The sequence below is a fragment of the Nomascus leucogenys genome, chromosome 7b (genome assembly GCF_006542625.1).
Source record: "Nomascus leucogenys isolate Asia chromosome 7b, Asia_NLE_v1, whole genome shotgun sequence".
Lineage (NCBI taxonomy): Eukaryota > Metazoa > Chordata > Mammalia > Primates > Hylobatidae > Nomascus > Nomascus leucogenys.
The window spans coordinates 108,762,882-108,789,256 of NC_044387.1; the positions used below are offsets into that span (position 1 = coordinate 108,762,882).

The 26,375-nt window shown below is 40.8% G+C and overlaps 1 long non-coding RNA gene across 1 annotated transcript in view; it reads left to right on the forward strand.

Moving 5' to 3' along the window:
* Positions 1 to 24,889: 24,889 nt before the first annotated feature.
* Positions 24,890 to 26,375, forward strand: part of LOC105740081 — an 89,529-nt gene continuing 88,043 nt past the window's right edge. Inside the window, exons 1-2 of the long non-coding RNA XR_001116092.2 lie at positions 24,890 to 24,983; positions 25,968 to 26,066. This is a non-coding gene — a long non-coding RNA (uncharacterized LOC105740081). The remainder of the gene's footprint in view (positions 24,984 to 25,967; positions 26,067 to 26,375) is intronic.

A 26,375-nucleotide genomic window follows, 5' to 3' on the forward strand; every position in this document is an offset into this window, starting at 1 on the left:
TGATGTTTTGAAAAACATATATATTGTGAAATGGATAAATCTAGCTAAACACATACTTTTTTTTTTGTTTGTGGTGAGACCACTTACAGCCTACTCTTTCAGCAATTTTCAAGTATCTCACCATGGGGTACAACAGATCTCTTAGACCTGTCCTTACTGTCTAGATGACATTTTGCGTCCTTTGACCAACATGCTGATTTATCTTTAACGTATTGTTTTGCTACCTTGTGGTAGGCAGAACTTTGGTCGTTGTGATCTCAGCCACCTAGTGTTACATCCTGTTATGTTACATGGCAAAGAGGCTTTGCAGATGTAATTAACGTTACTCCTCAGTTGACTTTAAGAAAGGGAGATTAACCTAGATTACGCAGGTGAGCTGGATCTAATCTCATGAGCTCTTTAATCATTGGAAGAGGATGGTAGAAGAGAAAATCAGAGATTATAAGTGAAAAGGTTGGAGATGTCATTACTGGCATTCAAGATACAGGGGGCCAGAAGCCACGGAATATGGTTGGCTTCAAAAGCTGAGCCAATAGCTAGCAAAATCATGAGGACACTCACTCCTATAGCAACATGGAGCTGAATTCCGCCAACAATATAAATGAGCCTGCAAGCAGGTTCTCCCTCAGAGGCTCCAAAGAAGAGGCCAGGCCAGCTGACAGCTTGACTTGCACCTTGTGGGCCCCTATGTAGAGAACCCAGTCAAGCCATGCTGCACTCAGACTTCCGACTCATGGAACCTATAAGATAATAAAGAGGTGTTGTGTTAATTTATTATGGCAGCAATAGCAGGCTAATACATACTTTAGGGACAATTAATTTCAAATTTTTGTGTGTGAACTCTCCTCATTCACTCTCATGACACACAAACACCTTCACCCACACACTCTCAGAGATACTCAAGTTGTATACTTTCAGAAGAGGCTTTCTCTGTTTTTAAAGTCTGCGGTTCTCAGCATTCTCACTGAGCCATGCCGTCACTTTTGTGTCACTTCGGACAGCCTTTCCTGCTGTCTGTCATCCTCAGCTTTTTCTTGCATTGTCTGCTTTCCCTTTTCCCTGTTGGCACCTCAGTTCTTTTGTTTTCTGTTAATTTTAGGACCTGATTATATACACAGCTAGTCCACAAACACATGTATAGTTTTCTTCACAAAAAATCAAGGAAGGACATTGCATTGTGTGGAGTGTTTGCATCTTCATATTTTTATTTTATACTTACTGCAAAGTGGCATGTGGATGCTTTTCTACTGCTGGATACAAAGGTATCTATTAAGATAGAAATATTCCTCATACACGTGCTGTAGGATTCTTGGAACTGAAGAAAATTTGGCCTCTGAAAAACTATATTACAATCATAAGAATTATATTTGATAGAGTTTCTAATATTTTATTAACATCAGGAGATTCAATTGAAGTCAATATTTGCAATTTAAATGTGGTATTAAGCACTTTGTTTAAAGGCAGAAGAATTATAATGCATCAATCTGTATGTTTATACAAATTTGACAACTATAACACATGCCACTTAAATAAAACCGTATTTACCATGCACAGTCTCATATAAATACAAGCTGTAAGTCTAAGAGCCACCCTAAATTCCATTCTGTCCTTTACCTCCAGTGACTAGTCCGTCCCCAAGGTGAGCTTATTTTTCTTCCTGAGTGACCCTAAGGGGTAAAAATAGATTTGATAGTTGGAGACGATATGATTTGCGGTTGTACAGAAAAACTTTCAACTACTGACACTATACAAAGCTCTAACTTGCCCTTTGGAGGAAAATATTTTTCTTGCTAACATTTACTGACTAGACATTTAGTGGGAATATCAGGGAATGTGCTGGTATCAAATGGTTGGTTGCAGGTCCCTTTCAAAAATGGGCATTTCCAATTCTGCGTCAACATCGTTTACACAGCTGCAGAGAGCACATTCTTCCAGGAGCACCTTCAGGGCTTTCCGAGAAGCTTCTGGGCTTTGTTTGTTTGGAATCCTAAAGCAAGCAGCCTTTCCCGAAAAGAACGTCCTCAGGAAATACTTTGGAATAAATTAAATGATATTTTTAGGCATTTTTATCGATCTGTTGTTTAGAGACAATTGTGAATCTGTTGACTTATTTTGCGATAAGCAGAACTTTTACAGCTTCTCAATGGAATCTGATTTCTAGATTTACTTGCCACCTTGAAATGATAATTATATTGTTTTTGAGAAGTAACATCTTTATTTCCATAAGACTTTCAGTTTATAACACAATGTACAATTGGGGCTTACTTTTTTAAAAGCACTGATTTATTTGAAACCTGTCTAAATTTGGCTAGGTTTCATAATTGGAGCAATCATCAATATAGTGTGAATGACCTTATACAATATAATTTTATTAAATAAAATATTTTTATTAAAACTAAATGAAGTCATAAAAATTTGATTTTTTTCTAAAGAAAAAATGTATTGAAATCCATGGGCCTAAAATGTGGCCTATTATTAAAAAAATCCTATTTAAATATTCTTTTGAAATAGATACATATTTCTAGCATATTTTATTCACCCAGTACTTATTCTTTTATGAGAATTACTCCACAGAAAGTCATCTTGTTTTATGAAAATAACTGAGAAAGTAATTTTTTTTCTTCCTGACAACATTTAAATGTTGGAAGCCACATCTTTATTAAGTTACATTCAGCTGATTGAATTTATGAAATTAATCTATGAGGTCAAAAAAGAATGAAATAAGTATAGTATTCAAAAGATATCACTAACAAAAATCATTGATAAATTTAAAGAAGTTATTAACATATAACAATGTTAAGTAGTTCATTATACTTTAAATTATTTCCAGTCTATTATTAGTTAAAAAGTAAATCTGCTAATATTTTCCCCCCAAATTCATTATTTCACTGAATTCCTCTCATCTGAACATAGCTTAGCTGTATTAAGATGTTGCATAAGACGGCTCTCAGAAGCTATTTAATTTATTCTAATTAACAAATGTCTGCATTCTTAATGTGTTAATTATTAGGGCTCCCCAATCTCTTATTCGATTTTTTCATTCAACAAGTATTTATTGAATGCTTATTATGTCAAACCCTCTTCTAAATATTGGAATAATAGTAATAAAACAAATCAAAGTTTATACCCTCAAGGAGTTTATGTTGTAATGAAGGATGCAAACAGTATATACACACTGCAATGTCTGCTAGTGATAACTTTTGAGAGAATAGTGAAATAACATACATACAGGGATAGAAAGTGATGGGAAAGCCTTGTCTCCACCATCCTTCTTTTCCTCTCAGAGCTCTAGCCAAGTATTTTCTCCAGCAGTCGTGTTAAACACACTCCCTTCTGCTATTAGGCATGTCCTGACCCCTCTGTCTGAAACACTTGCGCTTTGCCTAGCTAACTGCTATTCTTCAGTCACAGTCAAATACTGCTCCACAGGCCAGCCTTCCCCACTCCCAGCCATGCTCCCAGAGCATCATGAAACTTCCATGAAATTTGACATTGTTTGTATGATGATTTGCTCACTCTATTCTCCTCACTAGAGCATGGGATTATATATAATGTAATCTTTTATATATATATTACTATATATGTGGCATAGAGTGAATGTTCAATAGAATTAGTTGAACGCATTATTTTAAGTATAATATACCAAGAAGACAGGTTCCAAAGACCACATATTTTAACCATTCTGTTTATACGGGATGTTTAGAAAAGGCAAATCTATGGAAAAAGAAGGTAGATTAGTGTTTATGTTACCAAAACACCAGGGGTTCTTTCAAGGTACTACTACTCGCTGCACAGAAAGCCAATGATTGAGACGACGAGTATTGCCAAGGAAGAATCTTTAATCAGGTGTTGCAGCTGAGGAGATGGAAACTCACTCTCAAATCCATCTCCCTGACCCACTAAAACCAGGAGTTTATATAACAGGGAAAAAATGCAACTGTGTGTAAGAAAACAGGAACTAGGGAGACGCAAGGAAGCCATCATGGTGAATGAGGGGTCTGGCATCTCATTGTCCGGATATGATGATCTGGTGAGTTTCAGTTGTTTGATCCTTTTTTTTTTGAGAGACCTGATGGTCATTTTCTGAGGCAGGAACTCAGATTAAACAAATAAAAGTTTTAAGCTTTAAGATTAGAAGGGTCAATTCCTATATTTATCAAAAAATATCTATGAGACCACTGGGTCAGTTTCATTTACCCAGGGCTGAGAGAGGGAATGGGGATTCACTGCTCACTGGCCTGAGGGAAATTACTGGAAAGATGGAAATGTTCTAAAACTGGGTTATGGCAATGGTTGCAGACTAAGCAAGTTTACTGAAATCATTGAATCATACATGAAAATTAGATGAATTTTATGATATGTAAATTGTATCTCAATAAAGGTCTTTTTATTTTATTTTATTTTTTTCTTTTTGAGACAGCATCTTGCTCTGTTCCCCAGGCTGGAGTACAGTGGCACGATCTTGGCTTACTGCAACCTCTGCCTCCTGGGTTCAAGCAATTCTCCTGCCTCAGCCTCCCAAGTAGCTGGGACTACAGGTGTGCGTCACTGTGCTTGGCTAATTTTTGTATTTTTAGTAGAGATGGGATTTTACCATGTTGGCCAAGCTGGTCTTGATCTCCTGTCCTCAAGTGATCTGCCCGCCACAGCCTCCCAAAGTGCTGAGATTACAGGTGAGAGCCACCATGCCCAGCCTCAATAAAGGTCTTTTTTTTTTTTTTTTTTTAAAAAAAGGAAGTGACTAGGGGAAGTGTAAGGATGTGGGGGTGGCCAGGGAAGGTCTTTTTAAGGAGATGCTATTTGACTAGAAAACTGACATGAAGGCAAGAGCCCTGAAGATGTCTTGGGACAGAGGGCTCCTGGCAGGGGAGCAGTGGGGATCTTAGGTGCATTGCTATGTTGGAAGAACAGTGGGGAGTCCAGGTGGCTGCATCAAGGTGGAATGGGGGCCACAGGAGGAAGCAGAGGCTAGGGAAGAGCCAGTTAGGTATGTGAGGTTTGGTTAATTAGGGTCAGGTATTGAATTTTATTTTAAATGTGATGAGACGCTATTGAAGGATTTTAGCAGGAGAGCAACATAATTTGGTTTACATTTTGACAGAGTCACTTTGGCTGCTGTATGGAAAAATAGAAGCAGGAAGCCCAGATAAGAAATGGAGTAGCCAGTCATGAAATGGTGGTGTTATGGATCAGGGTGGTAACGGTGGAGGCAGTGAAAAGTATCTATCTTATAGATAGAAATATGTGAGAATATCACAGCCTATTCTAAAAACTGCAGAATCATTGAGTGAATATAGTTGGGGAAGTGGGTGGAGCAGAACAGCGAAGAAGAGAGTAAAGAAGTGTGCGGGGTCAGATTACATGAGGCCTTATAGGGCGTGGGACAGAGTTTCGCTTCATCTTAAATGCAGTGAGAAGTCATTGGAGGATTTCAGGTGCGGAATGATACAGTCGGACTCACTCACATAAAGATTATTCTGTCTACCATGTGGAGAAGAGATCACAGGGGAAGAAGCGTAGAAACCCGAGAGCAAGTTAAGACACTAATGGCAGAGGTTAGGCAAGAGATGGTGGTGGTGTAGATTGGGATGGTGGCAATGCAGATGGAAAAATAAGCGTATACAAGGGCTCCTTTAGAATTGGAACAGATGGGATAACTGGATATGAGGAAGAGGAAAATAAAGAGTGAAGCATTTTTGGTTTGGGTAACTGAGTTACGGTAGTTTTTTTTTTTTTGAGATGGAGTCTCACTCTGTCACTCAGGCTGGAGTGCAATAGCACGATCTCAGCTCACTGCAACCTCCACCTCCCAGGTTCAAGCAAGTCTCCTGCCTCAGCCTCCCGAGTAGCTGGGACTACAGGCGTGCACCACCACACACAGATAATTTTTGTGTTTTTAGTAGAGACCAGGTTTCACCATGTTGGCCAGGATGGTCTCGATCTCTTGACCTCGTGATCCACCCGCCCTGGCCTCCCAACGTGCCGGGATTATGGGTGTGAGCCACTGCACCCAGCCCAGTTACAGTAGTTTACTCCAGAATAATAATACATGTATAAACATAGGTTAAATACATACTTAAAAGAACATTAGAGTTCTTTTTTGTTTTTCTTTGATGTTTGGCTTTGATTTAATGGGATTTTACTGTACACATTACTCTTAAGGAAGTCTTTAACACTCAACACTTTAAAGTGCTTGGTACTTAGTAGGCTTAAGTAATATTTTATCAAACTGAGCTGGAGAGTTCTCAGATATTGTTCTCACCTCAAATTCAGTCATCCCTTGGTATCTGCTAGGGATTGCTTCCAGGAACCCAATGAATTTTTTTACCAAAATCCATAGACGCTCAAGTCCCTTATACAAAACGGTGTTGTGTTTGCATGTCACTGACACACGTACTCCGTATACTTAAACCATTTCTAGACTCCCTATAATACCTAACACGATGTAAATGCTAGAGAAACAGTTGTTTTACTGTATTGTTTGGGGAATAACATCAAGTCTGTACATTTTTCAGTAGAGATGCAATGATCACAGGCCTAACTGCCTTTTCAGTCTGTACGTGGTTGAACCTATGGATGCAGAGCCCGTGGGTGCTGATTGCTAACTGCATATCCTACTTCTAATCCTTCTTTTGTATGGAGTGAGCTTCCAAAAACCTTCTGAAACATTAAGTCATGCTCTTCTTTGAAGTCTGTCTGTGAATCCTCATGGCTGTCAGCGTGAGAACAAAAGGCTGTAGTAGCGCACACAATGTCCTTCATCTCAGTAGCTTGATTGTTCAGCATCTTTTTGACCCAACCTCTCCTATTGTCCTTGGTTCAGTAGCTGATCTACTGAACTGTGTAACTGAATTACAGTTCCTCAAGCACGGTGCTCTCTTCGTTTGGAATGCCCTACTGCTCCTGTTATTATTATGATGACACATTGGTGATTTTCTTCTTATGAGAATCTTCTCTAATTTCCCAAGTATAAGTTAGCTATCCTCCGGTGTGTGTGCCCTGAACCCTGTACATCCCCATCATCATAGTAGTTCATTGCCTTGTAATTGCTTGTTCGCTTTTATGTTTCTCTCATTGGACAATATATTCCTTAAAGCCAGAGATTTTTCCCTGTAATATTATCCTCAGAACTTAATATAGTACGTGTTGTCATACTAAAACCTTGATAAATACAACATACGTAAGTCAAGGAAAATTATTCTTCTACATTAGAGAATACAGTTCCTAGGGAAAGTATGTATTTAGACCACACGACTGAAGCAAGAGGTCTGGGGAACACCCATATTCAAGGAATGGGGAGGCACAAAAGGCATTAGAAAAAAAAGAAATGGGATAGCCGTGAAAGCACAAGAACAAGTTCAGAGTGTTTATCACAGCCGTCTGGGAAAAAGAGAATTTCAAGAAATGAATGATCAGTCATGTCAAATGCTTATGAAAGTCAGGAATAATGGCTGTGAAATGTCCAATCAACGTGGCAATTAGAAATACACTGATGACTTTATGAAGCAGTTTCAGTATGTTGGTTGAGACAGAAGCCAGATGATGGGGTGCTGCATAATGAATGGCACATCACGGGGTGATGACAGCACAGCTGTGCTTTAATATGGCAGGAAACACGATGCGTTCTGTGGCATCCTCCTACTCACTCTCTTCTGTGGATTGTGACTCCTGGTGACTGACAGATGTTTAATTTCTTGAGGGCAAGCAAAGTCATGGCTTTAATATGCCCGAGAATAATGATGGATGGTGCAACTTTGGATAAGCCTGTAGAAGAGACAAGAGAAAGGAACAGGTGTAGAAAAGCTCTGAAGGGGGCTGGGCGCAGTGGCTCATGCGTGTAATCCTAGCACTTTGGGAGGTCGGAGGGGGGGCAGATAGTGAGGTCAGCAGTTCGAGACCAGCCTGACCGACATGGTGAAACCCCATCTCTACTAAAAATACAAAAATTAGGTGGGCACCTGCAATCCCAGCTACTCGGGAGGCTGAGGCAGGAGAATCACTTGAACCCAGGAGGTGGAGGTTGCTGTGAGCTGAGATGGCACCACTGCACTCCAGCCTGGGTGACAGAGCGAGACTCTGTGAAAAAGAAAAGAAAAGAAAAGAAAAGCTCTGAAGGGAGAATTCTTGAGTGTGTGATGTTTGAAAGACTAGACTAAAGGGCAGTTCAGTGGGACAGTGGGTGGAATTTGCAGTGGATACCAGAACAGAGTTTGGGAAGAGAGATTTGGCCAAGAGACTGCACCCTGCAGATCTCCACTGACAGAGGAGTTAGTGACCAAGAGCCTGGCTACTGAGCTGAAATCCATCGTTCACTTGTGCTGTAACCACATTCCCATGGGCTGCTCTCCAGCCAATGACTGAGGTGGAAGCAGGGATGCCTGTCCTGGGAGCCATGAGCTCCTCTGATGGCTGAGGTTGACTCATGGACTTCTAGTAACTTTGCTGAACCTTCCATAGAGTGGAAAGCAGCCTAAGATGTTTTCTCGCAGACTCCTCTGGCTCCTTCACCATTTCTTTTTACAGTAGTTTTCTTAATAACATCCTTGCATGTTTAATCCTGTGCTGATATCAGCTTCTGAGAGGGTCCAGACCGATATAATATCTAATGGGTATTTTTATTTTTGAAGGGAGGTGAATTGCTGTGTTGTTAGTGTTCTACCCTTCTGTCATTCATGTTTCTTCAAGATATATTCAGTAAAATACCCATTTCTCACTAATGCTGTTTAGAGTACGTCTTCTTTTTTTTTTTTTTTTTTTTTGAGACATAGTCTCCCTCTGTTGCCCAGGCTGGAGTGCAGTGGTGCCATCTCGGCTCACTGCAACTTCCGCCTCCTGGGTTCAAGTGATTCTCCTGCCTCGGCCTCCTAAGTAGCTGGGATTACAGGTGCCCGCCGCCATGCCCGGCTAATTTTTTTTGTATTTTTAGCAGAGCGGGGTTTCATCATGTTGGCCAGGCTGGTTTTGAACTCCTGGCCTCAAGTAATCCGCCTGCGTTGGCCTCCCAAAATGCTAGGATTATAGGCTTGAGCCACCACACCAGGCCAGGTCTTCTTTCTTGAGGGGAGGGACAAAGTGAAATAATGAGAACTGCTCTGCAATGTCTTCATCAGAAGAGAAGCTGCCCATAGAACAGAGTCCCATGTAGATGATACAGTGATATTAAACAGAACGTTCCCCACAGAAGTTTAATGCGATAAGTATCAAGGTGACGCTTATAAATGCTAATGCAAGAATGCCATTCAGGTGTCTTGCTTTATACCCAAAAAAATGATGTGTTCCTGATTGTGGAATATCTTTACAGGTAGAAGGCAGTTAATAGTTATATAGAAATAAAACAAAAATAACAATGTATAGGATACAGCCTCAAAGATTCCCAGAATATTAGAGCTACAAAGCACGTTAGCAAGACCATCTCCTAATTTTAAATGCTCTTTTGAATATTCTAGTGAGAGAAGCTGCAGCCTGTTGAGACTCCACGAGATTAAAGATATGAAAAGAGGAAATATGCATGAATGCCCGCGTGGAGAACCACCCCCACCTGCTGCTCCCGCTCTAATGATCACGCCCATTATCAACTGAGGGATGGCTCTGTGCCTTGTCCTTGCATTACACAGACCAAGAACACTTCACAGGACTCAGAGAGGTAAATAAGAGAAACCTGCTTTTATAGAGGATGAAAATGAAGCACACAGGGAGTAAAGTGTCCAATGCGAAAATCCCACCTGAACTGGCTTTAGAAACCATATATTTACTTTTTCATATAATTTGTTTATCTAGAGGAAAAAAATAACAGATGTGTTTAATGGCTTTGGAAACATTTAAACAGGTGGACCTCAAAATATGTGAAACGAACATATTGCCATTGTTTATTATAATTTTCCTTCCTTCTGTTTTTGCTTAAAATTCCTCAAGGCCTTTGGATATGTAAAAAAAATGAGCATTTGTTTTATTATGTTGCTTAATAGAAACAATTTTTTAAAGTACTGATTTATGCAGTGACCAAAATACTGATTCTAAACAACAAAACATGCAGCTGTTACGAATCCTGGATGAGCTCTGGAAATGTGTGGTATTGTCTTGCAAAGAAGCTGTTTTTGTTCTAGTCAAATATGGAAATTAGTTTAGAAACTTCATTTTAATATATAATTCTGATTTCAGTGTTACCAGTAAATATTAATGTCCTTTTCTAACAGTCTTAATTTCCTTTTCTCAACTCCCTTGAGTTATATATTTTATTGAAGCATTTATTTACCATCAAGAGAAAAAATAACATAACCATGTGTACTGAAATGTATGGCTTACAGGCCAAAGAGTTAAGGAAACTAAATTTGTTCTCCCACCCCCTTACTTGTGCTATGCACTTAAAAAGAAAACTTTCAAAGTCTACTGTTCTTACTTTTACAATTTATGATGTAGTGAATCCTATTCACATTGTGTACTGAGGTAGGTCAGAATTTCTTCTCACCCTTTTCCTCTTCTAACATGACCTGTTCTTTTGCATCGTGAGTCATAGAAATGTAAGCTAATACATAAAGTTTTTGAAAAGATGAGGAAAGAGCCAGAGAAATAATAATGCCCTGAGGTTGTGCTATAAGGTGTGTTCCACATTGGCAAGAAGTCCTTTGCTTGGTAGATGTGTTCCTATAAGCCTAAAAGAAAGGGCAGGTGGCCGTCATACTCCCCTCACCCTCCGGACACAATCACCTGAGACCATTCACTAGGCCTTCCCACGGAAAGCCCAGGTGAAACTGAAGGACAAGCCTTCTGAGATGGACAGAAAAAGAAAAACGTGAAATCCAGTGGTAAGGGTAAAAGGCCACAGAGACTTAGAACTGTAAGGTAGGGAGGAAGGAATGTGGGAGCCCAGAGAGACAGGCCCTCTGTGGCCGTAACAGTAGACTGTCCGTGGAGCCACAGAGAGCATGAGGAAACTCAGTCAAGGATATTCTGCACCACTCCAAGCATGTGTTTGATCATAGGATGGGTTTATAGTTTTTATTCTTGGTTTCGGTCTCTCTTTTCTTTTTCTTCTTACATGTTGTAGTGTTGGGATTCACTCAGATGGTGGCAGAAATATTATGGGGAAATATGAGGGAAAGTTATAGGGAATAGTCACACACCTTTCAGAAGGCTGAAAGGTTACATAGCTTGTAATAATTGAACAGACTGAGGCAGCCGGTTCTTACCTTAGAGCATTAGGTCATAGGGTAAATACTAGGGACAACAGAGGCTTCCCCAGTTAAGTCTGTTTACCCCACCTCCATTAACTCACCTTTGAGCCAGATGGCCCTCTTGCAGGGAGGCTGACTAGGGATATTGCCCCCTAATGGTATTTACCTTAGACCTCGGTACCTGAGCTTTCATCCTTCCTAGAACTACTCTCTTAACCATGTTAATTATCCACAAGTGTGTTGACTCAGAGCTTCTGTTGTTAATTGTATACCAAATAAATGCCTGGAGTGCGAGCTGCCTCAGGGCCGGCGCAGTGACAAACCTCTCCTGGTGTGCAGGCGGTCGCGCACTCAGCAGGACTGGCAAAGCAGAGTATCTGCGTGTCAGTGTACGCTCTGTTCGTCCGTCGTTTGGGGCAGACCCCTGCAGCTAATGCCCTCAAGTATGAGGAGCAATACCTCACTATAGACTTAGTTGTGAAAGGTTTTTAAAATTAATGAGACAGTAATCAGGTATTTTAAACAACCGAATTTTACAAACCCTCATAACATTGAGTGGGAAAAGAATTTAGATATCACAATCAACTCCTTGATCTTACACATAAAGAAACTGATGATCAAAATGTGAAAAGATTTTCCCAAGTTAGTATTACACATGATCAGTGGATATGATACTAGAGCCAGTCTTTGATCTCCAATTCCAGTTTTCTTACTATAATAAGGTGGATTACTTGTGAGGGAACCAACCAGATAAAGTAAAAAAACTACAGTTTCTATGAGGGTCCACATACTTTCTTGACAGCGGAGTAAGAGAAAATGTGGCAAGTGGCCATTGGGCCCTCCAGGTGTCTTAGAGTGGTTGACATAGTTCCTGAACAAGAGTGGAAATCCAGCCGGGCGCGGTGGCTCACGCCTGGAATCCCAGCACTTTGGGAGGCTGAGGTGGGCGGATCACGAGGTCAGGAGATTGAGACCATCCTGGCTAACACGGTGAAACACTATCTCTACTAGAAATACAAAAAGTTAGCCGGGCGTGGGGGTGGGCGCCTGTAATCCCAGTTACACTCGGGAGGCTGAGGCAGGAGAATTGCTTGAACCCAGGAGGCGGAGCTTGCAATGAGCAGAGATGGTGCCACTGCACTCCAACCTGGGCGACAGAGTGACTCTGTCTCAAAAAAAAAAAAAAAGTGGAAATCTAGGTGGATTCAGGGTTAGAGAATGGTAGCAAAAAGAGAGCGAGAGGAGAGAGAGAGAAGAGTAAGGAGCACAGAAATAGAAAGAGCATCTGGTAGTGAGATGAGTTGGAATCTGGGGAGAGGGCCCTGTGTCCAGGCAGGCTTCTTACTGAGCTGTCTACTTACAGAGCTCCGCACCCACAGCACCAGGTCAGTGATTTGTCTGTCTGTGCGCACCACCCTTTCTGTGCTCTTTTCTGTATCACAGGGGACTGGATATCTGCAAGCTACATTTTCCACACTCCCTTCTGACTGATATTTAATAAGATTTTGATAATGGGAGGCACTGACAAGAAATGAGAAGGTGAGAGAAAGGGCAAATCCATATTTTTAGTCATTGTTTTTCCTGGTAGTGCCCTTGGCAGCAGTAACCACAGTGACAAGTGGATGCAAGCCCGGGTTCCCTCTAAGGCGGCACAGTTCCAATGGCAGCAGCAGCAGCGGCTGCTCTACAGCTTCATAGCACCAGTACTCCTGGGCCCTGGCCCTTGCTGTATCAGGAGCGTGAGCTCCTGGCTTCCTGAGCGGTGGCAGCGGCAGTGCTCACTGCAGCCGGCAGTGGCTAAAGAAGGAACTCCAGCCTCCTCAGCCCACAGCCGTGTGGACTTGGGGTTACACCATTGCTCTTTGGGGTTGTTTTTGGCTCATGGAGTGGTTGTGGCATCCTGCAGTTACGAACAGCAGTTCCTCAGGTACCAGTCTCTGGGGAGCCTCATCCCCTTCTTGTTCCTTCCTGGCTGCTTCTTTGTAACGTTTAAAATCAATGTTCAAATCCAATGTGTTTGAAATGCTTAGAACTGGTTTTGTTTTCCTAACTGGACAGGAGACACACAAGCACTACGCCATCCTTCTACGTCATGCTCTTAAAAAATACGGCAAAGTTTTACATTATTCATCCATTTCTGCTGTTTCCATGAAACTGACAATATACAAAGACCAGCGTATGTGGGGCCCTGGAATATGTCAGTTTATATTTCTATCGTGTCAGTTTTCTTAGGGTATATGGTGAATATAAATATGACTATTATAATTAAGTGGCTGTGCATTTTCATATTAGAATTCATTATGTTGCCTTCTTAGTACAAGCACTTTCTGTGTAGTGCTTGAGCATATAGGTAAGTCAGGTGGCCACCTGCACAGTGTGATTTGAAGGTGTGAAGGTATCTATCTGCCTCAAATGGTGATTAAATTTAATAGGTGCATATTTTGTAGTGAAAAAAAATACAGTCGGCCCTCCATATCCACGGGTTCTGCATCCATGGATTCAACCAACCAAGGATAAACATATTTTTTAAAAATTGCATCTGCAAGTTAATTATAATGCTCAAGAAAATTCACAACATGAATGAAATGTTACAGAAGTTATAAATCCATTGCGTTTATCAGTAGCTCATTTTTGAAAAGGGTCTTTGGATTATAGATTTCCACTTCTTTTGCAAAGAAACATTGAGGTGAGAATTTTGTGGGTACTCTTTAAACAACAGTACATGAGTTTAATACATATTTTTTAAAGCCAGTAAATAACATTTTTCTGTGTCCACTTTAAAGTGTGTTGGGTATATAAGTGAATTGGACTGTATTTCTAATATATGTGTAGGTTTAATTTTATACAGTTTTTAAATTGTTCTGTGATTAATCGGCCATTGAAAATGACCTTTTTAATTGTTGAGATTTACTGACTGGCTTTATATGGAAGGATTTGTATATCCTCACCATATACATATAAATATAAATATATATATGGCATATATATATGGTGCATGTATGTGGTGTGTGTGTATATATGTATTTGGTATATATATGGTGCATATATTTGGTATATATATGGTGTGTGTGTATATATACATATATACACCATATATATACACATATACACCATATATATACACATATATATACCATCGTTTATTTGTACGGTGAAAAATACTCTTCTTTGGTGTAAAAAGTTTATTTTCTTTGCTAATAGTGTCAGTTTGTAAAAAAAGAATTCATCCTTACTGAATATCTATAGACCTTTTTGGTCAGTATTCCCTAAACAACACAGTATAAGAACTATTTACATAGCATTCACATTGTATTAGGTATTATAAGTAATCTAAGGATGATTTAAAATATACAAGGGGATGTGCATAGGTTATATGCAAATACTATGCCATTTTGGATCAGGGTCTTGAGCATCCACGGATTTTGATGTTAGCAGGAGGTCCTGGAACCAATTCCACATGGATACACAGGGACGTCTCTCTCTCTCTCTTTGATATTGTTATATTATATCATATTGTTTATATCATATATTTATATATTGGTAATATTTATATATCAGTTTAAAGGATTGTTATGAAAGTTGATTTTAAACCACAACAGCAACCAAAATGATTATGTGATGTTACAGAGGAACATGGTTGCCATCTTTTTTGTGTGTGTGTGTGACAGAGTCTTGCTCTGTCGCCCAAGTTGGAGTGCAGTGGCGCGATCTCGGCTCACTGCGAGCTCCGCCTCCTGGGTTCACGCCATTCTCCTGCCTCATCCTCCTGAGTAGCTGGGACTACAGGCGCCCACTACCATGCCTGGCTAAAATTTTTTGTATTTTTAGTAGAGACGGGGTTTCACCGTGTTATCCAGGATGGTCTCCATCTCCTGACCTAGTGATCCGCCTGCCTTGGCCTCCCAAAGTGCTGGGATTACAGGCGTGAGCCACCCCACCCAGCCTATGGTTGCTATCTTTAATAAATATTATGGACATAAGAGAAAGAGAGAGAATGCTGCTAGGTCACTGAAAAATGGAGATGTGATGTTATGGGAATGTTCTTCTCTACATGTAATCAACACATAGAATCTTTATAATAGGTGTCAAGAAATTTCCCATTCAGGAGAATTCTGTAGGTGAAGGTTCAGAGGGAGCCATGGCTAGATGCTGGGCAGGGGAGGGTTAGATGCAGCCTCACTGGAGGGGTCGTGTTCTGGAATCGATATCTAACATCCCCCCATTATCTGGAATTGATATCTAACATCCCCCCATTATCTGCAAGTGAATATCTAACATCCCCCCATTATCTGGAAGTCATATCTAACATCCTCCCATTATCTGGAAGTGAATATCTAACATCCCCCCATTATCTGGAAGTGATATCTAACATCCCCCCATTATCTGGAAGTGAATATCTAACATCCCCCCATTATCTGGAAGTGATATCTAACATCTGCCCATTATCTGGAAGTGAATATCTAACATCCCCCCATTATCTGGAAGTGATATCTAACATCCCCCCATTATCTGGAAGTGATATCTAACATCCCCCATTATCTAGAAGTGAATATCTAACATCCCCCATTATCTGGAAGTGATATCTAACATCCCCCCATTATCTGGAAGTGATATCTAACATCCCCCATTATCTAGAAGTGAATATCATCCCCCCATTATCTGGAAGTGATATCTAACATCCCCCCATTATCTGGAAGTGATATCTAACATCCCCCATTATCTAGAAGTGATATCTAACATGCCCCATTATCTGGAAGTGATATCTAACATCCCCCATTATCTAGAAGTGATATCTAACATCCGCCCATTATCTGGAAGTGAATATCTAACATCCCCCCATTATCTGGAAGTGATAACGTCCTCCCATTATCTGGAAGTGATAGCTAACATCCCCCCATTATCTGGAAGTGATATCTAACTTCCCCCCATTATCTGGAAGTGATAGCTAACATCCCCCCATTATCTGGAAGTGATATCTAACTTCCGCCCATTATCTGGAAGTGATAGCTAACTTCCCCCCATTATCTGGAAGTGATAGCTAACTTCCACCATTAGTGACACTCCTCTATGTTTCAAGTTATGTATTTCAAGAAAGCCCTTGTTAGAATAACAGGAAATTTACTGGGGAGAATGGCACAATGTCTTCTTTTTTTTTTTTTTTTGAGATAGAGTTTCGCTCTGTTGCCCAGGCTGGAGTGCAGTAGTGTGATCTTGGCTCACTGCAACCTCTGCCTCCCAGGTTCAAGTGATTCTCCTGCCTCAGCATCCCGAGTAGCTGGGATTACAGGCATGTGTCACCAACCCCGGCTAATTCTGTATTTTTAGTAGAAACAGGGTTTCTCCATGTTGGTCAGGCTGGTCTCGAACTCCCGACCTCAGGTGATCCGCCTGCCTCGGCCCCCGCAAAGTGCTGAGATTACAGGAATGAGCCACCGCACCTGGCCACAGTGTCTTTATCAATCTACACGTAAGGAATTTTCTGGTAAAATAGTGCTAGGCAGATTGCAAGTGGGAGCAGTGACATTGGGTTTGAACAACCAACTTAAAAGAAAAGAAACAAAGAAAAGAACACATAAACTGTAGGCTGGGTTTTTGTTTTTTTTTGGGGATGCAATGAGAAGAAAAAATGAGGTACTAGGCAGTCAGTTCTTTTCTAGCCTGAGATTAAAGTGCTTTTTGCTCCTGCCTAACTTTAGGAAAGTGAGGAAACAACATTCACAGACAAAGGACAATTGAGCATGAGCTCCAGGGGACCATCAGGGAAACATTTTCAGAAGCTGTGAAGAGTAGGATGTGTAAGTCACAGAGCAGAGCGGAGGCCTGTGGATAAGGCACCAAGGACAAGGAAGACTCTGTCGGTTGATGATCGTGAGCAGTGCTGCTAGGTCACTTCAAAACGGAGACGTGATGTATGGGCATGTTATTGTCTGCATGGAATCTTTATCATACGTGTCTATATTTCTACAAACTAAAGTTTTTCCTATGGCCTATAGTTAAGTGTTCTTGCGAGGTGTGTGAGCAGGTGCACCTATGCTGCACATGGGGGAAGATGCTAGATAAAGAATATCGCCTACGCTGTCTTACAGATCATTCCCAGGTGGGGTGGTAGAAACGTACCATACAAATGTAAGGAGGTTCCTAAAAATGTTCACTTGGGCTGTAAGCACCATACAATTGAGCAAGGTTGCACATTTATGAAGCTCCACAAAGCACAGGTTGGTTGAGCATTATCTGCTGAGCCATTGGGCAATACTGCGTGAGGGGTACAGAGAGATGGGACGAGGCACACAGAGGGCATGTGGGGAGTCAGGAAACAGCATGAGGACAGGGACCCCCTGGGAATAGAAGGAGACTTGTTCAAGGCAAGAAACTGAAAATCAAAACACAAGGGAGATGATAGGGAAAATCAGGGTCTCTGTTAATCTGTGTGACTCAGCATAGGGCGACGACAGGGAAAATCAGGGTCTCCGTTTAGTTATCTGTGTGACTCAGCATAGGGAGATGATAGGGAAAATCAGGGTCTCTGTTTAGTTATCTGTGTGACTCAGCATAGGGAGATGATAGGGAAAATCAGGGTGTCTGTTTAGTTATTTGTGTGACTCAGCATACATGGGTACTGCATGGATAGAAAAGCATGATAAAGTTTGAAAAAGTATTTTTAAGTGTTGATGATGATGATTTTTTTGGATGCAAACATACTTTGATTGTGATGATCTCTTCAATTATGATGTTGTGCGAAACCAAAAAAATAAAAAAAAACTGATGTTCATCATCAATTTGAGGTTAAGAAAACTTATTATGTTCCCAGCATACCTTCTTGTTGATTGAACGATTGAAGAGCAATCAGCAAAAAACCTGATTTCTAAATCCTTGACAGCCATAATGATAATGTGAATCTCACTTGGAGAAATTTTCATCCCAAATTGTGTTCCATTGCTTCATAGGAATGTGCTGAATCCCTTTCAAAGATCAATGAAAATAATGGCATACTCATACATTGAATTTAAACATCTTATATGATTGTGGTTATTGTGTTTTTTTTTTTTTTTTTTTTTTTTTTTTTAATTTCTGAAAACAAACAAAAGGTCCTAGGAGAAAAGTAAACCTGTGTCTCCTGTCAAGTCCCTTCTCCCAGACCTGCGTCTCTCACTGAAAGGGTAGTACAGAATTCAGGTTGGGACCAGCCCGTGTAACAGCAGTGATAACTAGTTGCTTTACTCCTATAAACTCTAGGCTGTGATTACATAAGCACAGGTGAATGGGGAAAAGCAAAAGCCATGGAGGAAATCCACCCTGCGCTTTCTTCCCCCACCAGCCCAGCTTTCACCCAGGACTGTTCTTCATGGGCTGCATGCCTCTTGCCACTGGCATTCTTAAGCAAGTGCTGGGAAGACTCGAAAGAAAAGTGTCAGAGGAGCAACAGGCAGCGGGTTTGGGGAGGAACGAAAAGCAGAGATGGAGAATCCTATGGTTTTGCCCTGAAAGAGGACAGAGACTTCACTTTACTGAGTCTGTGCAAACATCCGGAATCAAAGCCAAGAGAATGACTGTGATCTAAGCCTTTCTCTATGCCCCAAGTTTACAGCAGTTTATGCTCCTAGAAAGAGAATAATCACTGCATTTACCCAGCTAAATATTTCTGTCCATTTCTCATGAAAAGTGAGGTTAAAGGTTAATGTAAGAACATCGCAGCCCATAAATTTAGGATGACTGTATAATCCTTCCAGCTTTGAACATTGTCATACCTTTTTTACTCATCCAAAATATTTCTAAAAACAACAGAAAGGTCTTGACAACCTTGATGACTTTATGGAATGTGAGATAAAGGGCGATATATATACACATCACATATACGCACACATATACACATATATACATACATGTACACATATATACATACATGTATATATGTGTATATGTGTATACGTGTGCATATATATGTATATATGTGTATATGTGTGCATATATCTATATATATGGTGTGCGTACATACATACACATCATATATACACACAGGATGTGTATGTGTGTGTGTATGTATATATGTGTGCATATATCTATATATATGGTGTGCGTACATACATACACATCATATATACACACAGGATGTGTATGTGTGTGTGTATATATATTACATCTATTTACATATATATAATATTTCCTTTGATTCGATTTGCAGGCCTCAATCTTATTCTCAGAACTGATGTCACAACATCGTACAAAGCCCTCATAACCATATTTGCCTTCCAAGGTAACTCACAGAATACATCTTCCATTTGTTATTCATATAGTCAGCCCTAGCTGCAATTGCCGTTTACCAATTCCCATCTGTTAGAGGTTTTGCTTGTACCCGATGGCAGCTGAAGCAGATTGTGAATGTAACAGAAAATGTTTTCTTGGCACAGAAAAGGGATATTTGTTTTAATTGACAAGGTGTAACGTTTATGAGATAAAAATGAATTTTAGACATCTCATTTATTTTTACGTCGGTCTGTTCAAGACAATTATTGGCTTTTAGGCATAAATACAGAAACCTCAGGAAATTAGGGAAAAGACAGAAAAACAACTCTTGGGAAAGTCAATTCAAGCTGATCTTAAGGCTCCCAGGGAAATGGCAGGTTTGGAGGGTGGAGAGGAGAATTCAGGTGACAGTGCAAATTCTTAGTGTCTTGTGTGCTACCATGATTATTTTAGAAAATAAAGGAGTGCTGATTTTTTAAAAAGCAATTTCCTCTGCTCAGCAATGATAAATAAATCATTTTGCTATAAATGAGTCTAGAGTCAATGCTTCAAATGAGAAAAAAATCAATCCACTATTTCTCCTTAAGAATGATTATATATTTGATGAGTATCTTTCTTCTGATAATGATTTCTAAAATCATATTTCTTGGTACTCCCATGAGTAGTAGAATATATTGAACAGTAAAATGTTAAACAGTTTTTGAGATGAAGGCACTGTTTCTATTCAACTTATCACAATTACTGAGGTTATCAGGTATGTACTGGATTGTCGTAGCTTAAAGAGATACCAGGACGATGACAAAGTAAAGTTGAAATTAGCTATTCTGATCACTAGAAAGACATGCTTTTCCCCCAAAGGAAATAAAAGTGTTAGTGTCATTCTCTTGAGATAATTTTATCAAATAGAAAAAAAGGAATAAAAGGAAAGTCATCTGTGCATTTGTAACCCAGCGATTCTCATTAAATCATTATACCATGCTAACAAGAGAAAAAAGCGTCTACAGGTGGTACTCTATTTTCAATTGGGAAAATAGCAGGTCTAATTTGAAATAACCCAAGGCTAAGGGTGCTATAGGATGGAAGGGGAATTTTTAATCAACACTAAGGGCACACATCAGGTGTCCCCGAGGGCCACGCTATGAGGAAGCACCTGTGATATGTTCTGTCTTCTTGTAAGGGTGCTACCCATTGGGAGACTGTTTGCCCAGGGCTGGGAATTTATCTTTGGAGTTAGTTTAGGACTCAGGGTGAAAAGGAGGAGCAGTAGGAAGTGAGGCTATTGGAAAGCTTCTGTAAAAAGTGGCCCCTTCATTATTATTCCATATTCCGACTAAGCAGAGAAATGAACCTGTAGTTTCATCCACATTTTCAAAAGCAAAACTTCTACTAAAATAACTTGTTTTAAAAGGTGTGTACTAGTTGGGGATTTTGTTTTTTTCTGTCAGTTTGATAAATGCTGTTTGGACTCTCATAATCCCCCTAATAATTGACTGGGGTCAGAGTGTCTCTAGGGCAATGCTGCACATTTTAAAACCGCTTCACGGGGTGCTGGTATTCAGAGAATGCTCTTGAAGGTCTGCTTTCCATTGACCTTTCAAATCCTGCTAATTGCTTATACAGTGAGCGTTAAAAGTCAGGCCTGGCAAAATCAAGGAAGCTGCAGGGAGCAGATGAAGTTTTCATGCGCAGGAGCACAGCTACGATGGAATGAGAAGTAACTACCACGTCCAGTGTGGCCCAGGTGGAGAGCTGGGGGTGTGCCGCGAGACTGTTAGGTCCAGAGGAAGTAGACTTGATTCGCTTGATCTCGGGGTAACTGAAGAGATAGCAGCTCTCTCTAGAAGTCCTTCTCTGAAATTATTGAGACCTCTGACACTTCAAATCCTTAAACACAGGAAAAACTACCAACTGATTAGAATGCCTGTGAGAAGATTGAAATTTCAGATGGTGTTGGACTAGTGGTCATTTGTTTCAATCTCAAGACTCTGTATTTCCTATTCTGAAATTTCTATTTATTATAAATCTTGTAATCTTTAAAATTCTATTTTTCTAAGTCTGAGATGTGGTTGAATTTCAGTTTATAAGAAGAAATAAGGCATATGTGAATTCCCTTAACAAATCTCACAGTTCAATTCCTGATAGTTGTTACCTAACGTTTATAATGTTTCTTTTTATCAATTGATCTTCAATATTCCCTGCCATTAAATGGAAGATTAGTGAATTTTTTACTAAATTATTTTGGCCTTAAAGTCTGTTCTGCCAAATTGAAATACTTGGACAGAACTAACTTTTGCTGTACAAAGTGGACAGTTAGCCATGGAGTGAGCTATTGAGAAGAAAGAATATTTTCTGAGCAGAAAACTCATTCTTCTTTTTCTAATAGCTATATTAGGAGATTGAATTGGGGCCACTACGCTCTTTCTCTTGGGCAGGAAACGTACTTTTTTTGCAGTCAGTAACGTTTTCATAGCTGTTATCTGACCCTTACACTGAGCAGAAGACTTTCTGGGACAGGTTCCTTAAGCCTACAAATAATCAGTCATGTATAGGCTCAAAAAATAAATAAAGATTTCTCATCCATATGAATGAGTGGAGCAAATAAATTAGATAAGGGAAGCTGGATCACAATCTTGAGAGGAAACAACAGGAAAATTCAGAAAACATTTCACCTATACCTAGTTCTGTTAATACCTTGCCATTACCATATTATGGATGCAGGCTGAATACACATTTTCAGAGGTTAGCACTGCAGCCAAGCAAGCAAGCATACTGTTAATCTGATATATATAAGGACACACATAACTTACAATATGATAAAGCAAATAGGCATGAATGGCATTGCAGTTCACACAGACTCTGCCATGATGTTGCTATTCAACTTCTGAAACATAATTTTAGTTTTGTCCTCTTGCCTCTCTTGCCTTGCTATAGTGATTTAGCTTTAAAAATGCAAGCCTGCACCTGTCATTTCCCTGCCAAGCATCTCTATCGGCCCCCATCTCCTTGAGGATACAGACCAAGTCCATTCCAGAACAGCTTCCATGCTCCAGTCCTACCCACCGCATTAGCCCTATCACTCTTCTTATTTTCTGCTCCAACCACAATAAAATTCTATTGGTTGATCAAAATGTTTCTTTTTTTTTTGAGAGGGAGTTTTGCTCTTGTTGCCCATGCTGGAGTGCAATGGCGCCATCTCGGCTCACTGCAATCTCTGCCTTCCAGGTACAAGGGATTCTCCTGTCTCAGCCTCCCAAGTAGCTCAGATTACAGGCATGCGCCACCACGCCCAGCTAATTTTTTTGTATTTAGTGGAGATGGGGTTTCCCCATGTTAGTCAGGCTGGTTGTGAACTCCTGACCTTAGGTGATCCACCCGCCTCAGCCTCCCAAAGTGCTGGGATTACAGGCGTGCGCCACCTTGCCCAGCCTCAAAATGTCTCTTGATACAAAGATTTCCCCTACACTGTAATGTTCCTCTAATCCTCCCTCTCATAACAGCTACTTATCCCTCAGGTTTCATCTTAAACTTTCCATTTAGGGAGAACCTTCCCTCACAGAGCAGACATATCAGGTCCCCTGTATATTCTCTAATGGCAGTCTTGTATTTCTTTATAACAAAAATTGAATTTATTTAATATATGACTTTCCTACCATTAAGCCTTTTACTTGAATGAGGGCAGGTATTCAGTAAATGTTTCTTGAATAAATAAATGCATGGTAGTTGTTTATCATTTATTATCATTGGTCTAGTCACAGACTCAGAAGCAGTTGGCGATACTAGTATGATTGAATTTCTCTATTTTTATTTTCTTTCAAATACATGCACACACACACACAGACACAGACACACACACACAGACACACAAGACACACACACAGACACAGACACACAGACACAGACACAGACACACACACACAGACACACACAGACACACACAGACACACACACACACACAGACACACACACAGACACAGACACACACACATAGACACACACAGACACACACACAGACACAGACACAGACACACACACACACAGACACACACACACAGACACACACAGACACAGACACACACACAGACACACACATAGACACAGACACACACACACAGACACACACACAGACAGACACAGACACACACACAGACACACACAGAGACACACAGACAGACACACACAGACACAAACCCACACACAGACACAGACACACACACAGACACAGACACACACACAGACACACAGACACACAGACACAGACACACACAGACACACACATAGACACAGACACACACACAGACACAGACACACACAGACACACACACAGACACAGACACAGACACACAGACACAGACACACACAGACACACACAGACACAGACACACCCACACACAGACACACACGCGCACACACACACACAGCTTACTTGCAGTTTCCCAGAAATACAATTCCAGAGCCACAGGCCCCTCATCTCACAACTTGTCCCCATGTTCTCATTTGTCCCTCTGATCTTACTTGTCAGCGCTTCCCGGCACCGGGGGATTGTGAAGCAGCACACTCAGGGGCTCCCTGCTCCATGTCTCCCTCCCTAATGCCAAAGGGCCAGGAGCCATTGTGTGGCAGTGTAGGCTGCTTCACTTGTGCCTGAGGGAGGACAGACAATATGCTCATCAGGATTCAGGGAGGACAGTGTGGACGCTCAGACAGAGGAGTGCTGTCTTTGTTTCGCGCTGCTATATCAGAATACCACAGACTGGGTAATTTATAATAAACAGAAATTTGCTTCCTTGCAGTTCTGAAGGCTGAGAAGGTCAGGATTTAGGGGCCAGCATCTGGTGAGGGGCTTCTCACTGCATCCTTCCACGGTGCCAGGTGGCAGTGCAAGAAAGCACATAAGAGAGACAGCAAGAGAAAGCTGAACTCAATTTTATAACAAACCCACTCACCCCATAATGAATTTACTCCTGTGTTCAGCACAGAAACTTCTGGAGACACATTCAAACCATAACATGTACCATTGAAATGGAGCTCTGACAGGAGACACCTATCTGGGTGTCTCGAGCTGGAGATTCTGCTTTGCATCCCCAGTTAATAATTAGTAGATAAAAGAAAGAGACTCTGTGGGCACTGGGACCTGGGGTCTATGAATGTTGAAAAGGAAGAGCGGACCATGACATCAGGACCTGAGTTTCTCACACACCTTTCTCCCACACCCACCCAGGCAAAGTAGATACAAAAGAAGAAGGAATTACAGAAGAAGTCACATAACATTATTGCCTACAACTGACTGTTTACCTTGAATACTTGGAAGACCAGAATGAAGATTCGTGGAGTGAAGAATTACAGCCTTAGCAGGGAGCAGGCCTCGGTGCATCAGCTTTCAGCTAGGCATGCCTGCCAATGTTCTCACTGCATCAGCTTTCAGCTGGGCATGCCTGCCAATGTTCATCATCCTCCTGGGATACGGAAGGCACCATGATAGACATCTGGGCAAGTCAACAGGAAGGTGGATATCCAAATCTCTCGCTTCGCAATGAGTTTCCAGTTAGATGGAGGAGAGAGTAATAAAACGCAGTAAGTGTGGGAAAGATTAAAATGCATGTTGTGATATACCACAAGAAATCAGAGGAGAGAGGTTCATTCTAAAGGGAATGGTGGAAACGTCAGTGACAACATACCAGGGTGGTTCTTGCAAGATGATGTGGAAGAGAAAAGGTAAGGATTGAGCAAAACAGTGCATGAGCAAAGCATGCAATGTGAGATGGTCTGAACAGTTTAAAAGAATAACCTGGGCCGGGCACGGTGGCTCACGCCTGTAATCCCAACACTTTGGGAAGCCAAGACAGGTGGATCACGAGGTCAGGAGTTCAAGACCATCCTGGCTAACAGGGTGAAACCCCGTCTCTACTAAAAATACAAAAAATTAGCCAGGCGTGGTGGCGCGCGCTTATAGTCCCAGCTACTTGGGAGGCTGAGGCAGGAGAATCGCTTGAACCCGGGAGGCGGAGGTTGCAGTGAGCCGAGATCGCACCACAGCACTCCAGCCTGGGCGACAGAGAGAGACTCCCTCTCAAAAGAAAAAAAAAAAAAGAATAAGCCGAGGGGATGAAAGTGCTTTCTGTGGCTGGAGCACAGGATGTCTAGACAGAAGGATTTGGAAAGAAACACAGGATACTAGATTTGGAACAGATCATTCAGGTCCTCAAGACCCTGAAAATAAGGCTACAGTTTTTAATATTATTATACTGCAGGCCATTGAAGATAATGCACTTGTTTTGTATTGTTTTTGTTTTTCGGAAGACAGAGTATTAACTTTTTTTTCAGGTTGTAGAATTCATCAATTCCATAACCATTTTTGAAAAAGTATTATAGGTCAAGGATTTTTCTAAAAAGATGGATATGATCTCTTCTGTCATGGGTCTTACATTCTGTGGGAGGAGACAAGCAATAACTACATATAATGAGCACAATAATTGAAATGATTATATGAGAATTAAAGGGGTGGACTATTGACAACTTCAGACACCATGGTAATTAATGGCCTTTGAGTCGTCACAGGAGCTGAGATTCCTGACTTCACAGATCCCTGAGGAGATGTTTACTAAAGGGAATCTTCTGGCCACTGTTACCTTCCTCTGTACTTACCTGCCTCATGGAGTAAGAATGACTAAATTCTTGATTACACAGGGAAAATCACATCTTCGATTAATACTTTCCTGTTTTTATTCTTCATTACAACTTGCATGATATTCACATAATCTTTTCTCTTCTGCTTCCTCCGTGCAATAAGCTGCTCAGGCAGCCTTTGCTCTTAAGAGCTTGTTTGTATCTGAGAACGAGTTAAGGCTTTACACTGGTAGTAAGTTTAAGTCATGCCGAAAAGGGGTAGAATGCCTGATTCTCCTAGTCTCAAGAGAAGCCGGGTTTGTTTGTTTGTTTGTTTTTTTAAAAAGCAGCAACTTTCAT